This window comes from Triticum dicoccoides, chromosome 4B (assembly GCF_002162155.2).
Source record: "Triticum dicoccoides isolate Atlit2015 ecotype Zavitan chromosome 4B, WEW_v2.0, whole genome shotgun sequence".
Lineage (NCBI taxonomy): Eukaryota > Viridiplantae > Streptophyta > Magnoliopsida > Poales > Poaceae > Triticum > Triticum dicoccoides.
The window spans coordinates 440,999,756-441,007,566 of record NC_041387.1 but is presented as its reverse complement, the minus strand read 5'-3'; the positions used below and the strand labels follow the sequence as shown (position 1 = coordinate 441,007,566).

The window sequence follows — 7,811 nt, the reverse complement described above, 5'->3', positions numbered from 1 at the left end:
ACTTTTTAGTAATTCGGCCCGCAGTCCTCATATTATATTAACTGAACCTGAAGCGATACGAGCTAGAGAAAAGAAAAACAAACCGAGCCGTCCAAACTCGGCCCCCATCGCCGTCCGCGCCGCCGCCCTTTGCCGCCGCCACCACCACCGTCCAAATCGCCACCCCCATAGCCGTCCAAACTACTCTCCGCAACACCTCTCCATCCCACAGCTGCCGAAGACAGGGAGGAGGACGAGGCTGGCTAGGCAGGGAGGCCGAAGGTGAAGTGCAGTGGGAGGCGCATCGGTTTGTGCAGAGGGAGGTCTATGGTCAGCTCATTGGAATCTCACAGGCCACCATGGGGAGAGCAATCACGCAGGCACATCAACCTCCCCCGCCAGGTATGTTCAATTGAACCTTCACTATTAGTTGAGCTAACCGTCTCCAACAGCAACGTCCCAATCACAAATAATTATTTAGGTTTCTTACTATGTGCGTGGATGTGGCATTGGAAGGATAGATGGCAGTACTCGTGTGGATGCAACAACTGACTGTTAGTTTGTTCATTCAGAGACTACCACGAACCAGTTTGATTTGTGCTATAATGCTCTTGCAAATAATTATAGATGTTGGTGAAAGCTGCAGATGTTGTGGTGTTCAGGAAGGACCGTAGATACAGCAGCGGTCCATCCGCAACCGCGGCCACGGGTGCCTAATCTAAGGTGACCTCCTGTTTTGACATCGTCCTTGGTAGCTGCAAGCGTGGAAACAACCTTGGCAGTGCAGTGGCAGCCACAAGGTTGTTCCTAGACCACTCCACCTCTGAACTGTACAACCTGCTGTGCTTTCTAGCTATTCTATTTATATGTAGCCATACATTGGTACAGTTAATTCATAAACATGATTCAATAGGATTTGATATTTTTTTCATGTCTCAAGTTTTTAGCTCTTCCCTCTTGGTGTGCAAATCTTTTAGAGGGAATTTGGTGTGCCAATTATTTTCCTGATTACTGTAGTTATAGTTTTTCTCACTGTTAGAGCAGAGTAAAATTCAAACTATGATATTAGTGGTGGTTAGCTGATAACTTGATCATAACAGGGGGCACACTAATCTTCTTTCTTTTCTTCTCTAACAAAGTATTAATATTATAAGAATGTTGTTTTCTTCTTTCATAATCTGACAAATAAAATTTCCCCTAATTTCAGTTTGGATAAGTCAAGGTTGCTTTTGGATCTTAGTAGAAGATAGACGTTATGGATTTAGACAAAAATAGATGTGGATTTAGGGGTTCCGTATGATACTCATGTCTTCTCTATTTGGGGTACAAGTTCAAGTGATCTTTTAGGCTACTATTGAAGGGAAATATGTATGCCGTTTTGTTCATTTCATCTCCACCTACCCACCTCGCATGTGCGTTCCCCTTCCCACCGGTTTTATTGATTTTTTATAACAATAATGCCTTAGGTTATAAACCTACAATATATTAACATTCACTAGATACTCATTTTTTGTCTGTAGCTACACAATCCAACTACTCAAAGGAACATACAGTTCTAGAAGTGAGAACTGTTGAGCTATTATAGCGCAGCCTTGGGATGATGGATGTTCAGGCCAGCTATGCAGACCTTAAGGTAAATGTTTTTCCAGCTAATTAACATGAAATGTCTTGTAACTTGAACTAATAATGAACAACTGAGGAATGCTGCCTGAATGAATCCAAAATGTGTTGGAAACACCAACGTCCAGTTGGAGAGGGAGCTATCTGGATCTCCATCCAACTAGGACATGTCTTCTTACAACTTTTTGTTGAACATGATATTACATGATTCTATCAAAGACAACTCTCCTTTCTTCAGTGTACATGCATGATATTACATGATTAAACATACCATTTTTAACTTCATTTAGTTGTCTATATTATGCTCTATGTGCTATCACCAACAAAAATAGTGTTACCTCCGTACCAGGCCTACCAAATATCTTATATTTTGGTACACATGTAGTATTTTTAGCCTGCAAAGCGACTCCTATGCCCAGTGTGCCAATAATGTGTTTGCACCAGTGAAGAGATAACTTATTTTTTACATTGTAAGAAATACAGCCTGTTTCTTCCCCATCATTTAAGTGTGTGGCATGCTATCTTTGTTCATGTTGCTGGCTGTACATTTTCAGTATTGTCAGGATATATCTGATTATGATGATGTTCAATACTACTCCCTCCGTTCCTAAATATTTGTTTTTCTAGACATTTCAAATGACTATCACATACGGATGTATGTAGACATATTTTGAAGTGTAGATTCACTCGTTTTGCTCCGTATGTAGTCACTTGTTGAAATCTCTAGAAAGACAAATATTTAGGAACGGAGGGAGTACTTTGGAGCCGCAACTTTTTGGACTGCTTGATGTTTATAACCAATGAGACTACTTTTTTGGTTGTTGGCTGGAGCTATCACTATGACTGGATTTGTTTTCACCCAAGTAGATTTATATGGTCATCAAAAACCAACGACAGGTCAACACTTGTCAGCAGTTTGCAATTTGTATTACAGTATGCCTAAGCCAATGGTCAGACAATGTTGTTTTAGTTAGGAAATGTAGAAAATGTGGTCATGATTTATGTAGATTCGACAGTCCCTTCAAACTGCAGTCTTCAACCTTGAGTGGACCATCTAACTATATGTTTCCTTGTAGAAAATTGACTATATGTTCCATGAATTGACTGGTTATTTTGGCCCGATCAGATTAAACTAGGTCTTGATTTGAAGGTCCAGCTAAGGCAGCTGGTGCTGGTTTATTTGTTGTAATACTAACTGTGCTATTTAGACAGAGACATGTGGTCTTTCTCATTCCTCGAAATTTTCCTTTGCTACCAAGATTTTCCATTCTAGGTTGTGGAAAAATACATGTAGCATTCCTTCTACAAGTCGTCATGAGCTGGGATATAGAAGAAGAGAGCCGACGAGAAGTCGCACAGCGGTTCGCTCCGGTGTGGCTGCCAATGGCGTTGCGCAAAGTGCAGATTACAGGCTAGATGCGTACGAGTCCGTCCCTACTTCCACGACGTGGAAGCAAAGGAAATCGAGTCAATTAGATAGTATATTTGGTTATGTAAGTTGTCTTTTGTGTATGCAGTTTTACCATTATTTTGTAAAAGCTTTGAGTTTTTGATAATGTAATTGTCTTACTAATCACACTTTTAATCTATTCGTGCCAAGGCTAACAGCCAAGTTATGCACAAGCTGTTGATGTTTCCTTGATGACTGCTATTGTCAGAAGATTCTTTTCAGCATTTTAAGTAATACCGATTTCACTTTCAGTTATGTGTGGTAAGGCCAGTAGCAAAATAATGACTGCTCCTTACTGGTCGGATAATTCCAACTTCCAGGATTATCTGGTTATGCTTTTCGCACCATGCTAATTTGTAAACGAGAACCTACATGATCACGCACCCTGATTTGTGAATTCGTAGTCACATCCAGACACTCAGGTATGCAATATGGTTTCGCTCTTTTTGTGTGATTGTCAGCATTCCCCACTGTTTTTTACGATCAGAGAAAAACAAAAAGAGATTTCACTCTACAATGGATGTCTTTCTACCAGGCATATGTAATTTCACCGCTCTGATTGCCATCTATCTTTGATGGCGACGATGCTCTACCTCAATGCGGTCCAAGTCTACCTCCGCTAGGTATGGTGCCGTGAGGAAACACCCTAGGTACATGTGTGTGTGGGCGCTAATATAGATTAACTACAAATATGTACATTGATCCCATCAATGATCACCTTGTAAATCAGTAGCAGCCAGCACTACACGAACTCTCTTATAAATACTAAAAAAATATCCTATTTATTTTAACTCAAAATTAAGCTACTGGTTGAATTTAGGTGAGCTGCATATACCTAATGCTTTAGTTTAATCTTTCAAAGTGAAAGTTTAAAATACTTATTTTAGATTTTATATGGTGGAGAAATTATTTGATTAGGAATTATTATGGATTTTTAAATAACTTTAACATTAATTTTAAATTCATATTGATAAAAGGCACTCAAAATAAAAAAAATAGCAAAATTTAGATTATAATTATGTATTATTTGGAACAACCATTAGTAGCCGCCGAAACTAGCCGAGGAGGTTTGAGAAAGAGCTCGTGGGGTTAATACGCCGGCGGGGTTGGCCGACAGACGATTTGGACGCCCCGATAAGGTCGAGCGAGCGGCTAAGTTTAGCCGTGCGGAACGCTTCAAAGGCCATAGACGACAAGGGCAATAATAAGTGACAGTACAAATGGACGTGTGTTGAATTAGAGGGTATGGGCTCCTGGAAGTCTTGAGTCATGCTTACTGCGAGAAGGACCATAATTTTTTTTTACACATTGCAACACACAGTTTTTCCAAAAAGCAAAAAATAAAAGTGATTAATTAGACTAATCCATGCACCACTACTATTCCATCAAATGAAGGGCAACATAGTGTTTTCTTCATGCCACAATTCATTCTCCGAAAATCGATAATGAATTTAAACTTATTACACGTTTATCAGAAATGGATATGGGAAATGGTGAGTAATCACATGTGTAGCAGGTTTTGCAAATTTTTTTTGCCCGTTGCAATGCACGGGCATTTGTACTAGCCTTTCCCTAATAATAAAGTACGGATTGGGCCTGGGATTCACCGTCGCGGCGTTTTTACAGAAAAGGCCTTTTGTTTCTGTAGTATTGAACCCGCGGTCCCTCTTTAAGTGGTATTGTGGGAAAACGTTTCAGTTTTGCAGAAATCCCCCCGTCGTTTTGGCTAATAAACCCGCGATGCTGTTTTAAGTCTTGCTATTGGGCTTGATGCACACGGGAGGAAAAGGAACGAGGACGAGCAGAAAAACGCACGGGAGGGGCTCTCCTCGATGCCATGGATACGGCACCGTCGCCGCCGCCGCCACGCGCGGCCGGTCTCCTTCTCCGGCCATCCGCCGCCCACTTCTCCTTCCTCTTGCTGCGGCCATCTTATGTCGCCGCCGCCGGATTAAAACGGTGTTCCGACCGCCGGCTCCTCGGTACCCTACACCTCCATGGAAGTCCGGATCTCGCCGCCATACTGAACTCTCCGGCTCTCTCCCCACCCTGAATTCTCATCTGTCCCAGAGATCCTCTCCAACCTAGAGTTTCTCATGGAGATCACCTCCTGACACCGGCGTGCGGAGACAGGCAGGCCGCCCCTCTCGCGGACAGACCGGAGCAACGTTGGTTGAGGAGACGGCCACCGTCATGGATGCGGAACAGCTGCTGCTGCGGTGGTCCTCATCTAGCCTTTATTCCAAGGTACGACAGTAACAAGCTTGCTGCTTAATTACCTTTGCTCCTAGCTAGCCAAAATTACAATTGATACATGTATATATATAGGTGTATTAGCATCTGCTATGTCGGCTTAAAATTCTGGAGAGATTTTGAACTTTTTTCTTGCACATTATTAGGTGGTATTTTGTTATATTTGAGAAAGGCATATGTCAGTTATTTTTTAGGAGTTGAGAAACTACTTTTCTTGCCATCAAGGTTGATATATGAACTTACAAGTTACAACCGTGAAGGTTGAACAACGTCAGTTATTTTTTTAGGGATTTAACAACATCAGTTTGTTGTACTTGCTTGAAGTTTTTGCCCTGAGCATAACCTAATAGCAACGAACAAAAACTTATGTTTTAATGTATGCCAATAGTCATGTTGTCTGTTTAGTTGAGGTTCGTTTTTCAGTACATGAATTTGCTGCACTATCATGTAAGAGGATTTGCACTGATGCTAATCATGGTTCATTGGAACTCCAGACAACAAGGTATGTAATCCTTGTTGACATGAGTTACAAGTTCTTGATTTAATATCCTGATAATTTAAGTACTTTGTAATTTTGACGTGAAGCTCTGCCTTTGTAAGCGGCCAGGAAGGATCGATCAGAATCAAGGTGGAACTTTTCTGCTCGTGGCAAGGACACCCCTGATGGCGCAAACATACCAACCTCTGTATTGACTTTGTCGGCGTGATTCATTCGCCTGGCAGTGACGGTGGAGAGTCCTTGGCTGCACGACAGCAGCACTTTGTGGAGTCAATGCAGCGGTTGTCGCCTCCATGCTCGACCTCATGCTTACCCGCGCAACAGGAGATGAGCACTAGCAGCGGTACAGGAAGAGGGAGTTGGGCTGCAGTTGATTTGGGAGGCCCAGCCGAGGCGAGATGGGAGGAGAAGCATCGATGATACTCCACCTGTCCGTAGCCAACAGATGCATCGGTGCATCTAGCAGGAGGCACATCTTGCGGCGGTAGCGAGCTCATCTGCCAGGCATCATCAGGCGATACCAGTCGTTGATTGTTGCGTGGTGCTGGGATAGATGCCTCGCCGGTGGACCAGGCGACTGTGTTGCTGGTGAGCCGCAAGGTGTTTGTGCTAATGATTGCGCGGGTTGTCTTATCATTGCGGCGTATCCACTCTGCTACTGATGCTTAGCTCTATTGCCTTGCCGTGTGATTGTGTCATATCGACACTAATACTAATGCTCAATGTTGTTGCCTGAAAGCACACCCTGTTGTGTTTATCATAAAGGAATAAACAACATCTAAAGAGGCCCATTGCCTTTAAGCAGTGTATACTTCTCAACTGACAAACTTGTAGCATTTGTATTTTATAGGTATATCCGAAGGTTGTTTGAACTACTCTGATGCCACTCAGTTTTGCTTCATGCACAGTTTGGTTCAAAAAAGGATTCACACATTACATCCAAAAGGTATATATTCTTTTCAGGTTGTAAATGTCACCCCCATAGTAATTCATACATTTTCTTTTATACAGTTTGGCTTATTTATTTTTTTACTCATGTGTATCATGTAGTATTATATAGGTTAGAGCAGTATCAGTTTGATTGCTGCCCTCAATTCTTAACACACACTGATAGCTTACTTCTTTCTGGCTGTAACTCTGAAGCCTAAATAAGCATCTTTGGCTACTTAAGTGTGCTTGCATTCATTTGTTATTCTCAGTTCATTAATAATATATGTTCTCAAGATATAAATTTAAATTAGTTGGAATGCATGTACTTCAATATTCTTGCATTCTTTTAAATGTTCATTAAAGATGCATCGAGTTAGCGTCTAATTATTTTCATCAGAGCTAATCAACCAATAGCTTCACTCGTTGTGCTCTTGGGAACTTGTCATATCTATCCTACATGCTTGTAACTCATAGTATTTCTTTAAACATTTTAAAGGTTTTTTTGAGCATGCATACTCATGAACTTTCTGCTGGATGTTTATTATCCATCCATACTGCCCAGTTCCAACTGTGTTTGACGCTTTTTTCAGTGGTCTACAGGATCTCTATTGAGCCCATCTTGGATGAGTAGCTAGATACCAGGATGTAGCACCATCATGTATCCCTACCAAAATTGAAGTTTGTTTCTTTGGTAGGACTAGGTAGTTCTCTAGATTATAATCATAATTAGTTGTGAGTTCTCCAGAAATATTTGTTGTACAACCATAAGAATGACGATCCGGACCGACTGAAGGGTATAGATGATAATATGACATCAATTCCTGAATTAGTTGTTTCTCGCAATTTGAAATGTTTACAGAACACATTGTGATTGTATACTTAAATGGCTGCTGTCATTCATGACCATGTCCTAAAATTTATCCACAATTTTGCATATGTAGCTTGCTCAGTTCACCTAAGCAAGAAATTTGTTACTTTTTTCTGAACTTTTTTGCAAGGAAGCAAAAAGTTTGTTATTTTTCTCATAGATGAAATATCTTGATTTATGTGATGTAAGTAGACAATGATGTTTGATGTGTA

The 7,811-nt window shown here is 41.1% G+C and overlaps 1 long non-coding RNA gene across 1 annotated transcript; it reads left to right on the top strand.

Moving 5' to 3' along the window:
* The first annotated feature begins 793 nt into the window (after window positions 1–793).
* LOC119290772 lies at window positions 794–3,241 on the top strand. The gene is made up of 2 exons (XR_005142049.1): window positions 794–1,391; window positions 1,500–3,241. It is a non-coding gene; the product is annotated as an uncharacterized LOC119290772 (long non-coding RNA).
* Window positions 3,242–7,811: the final 4,570 nt, after the last annotated feature.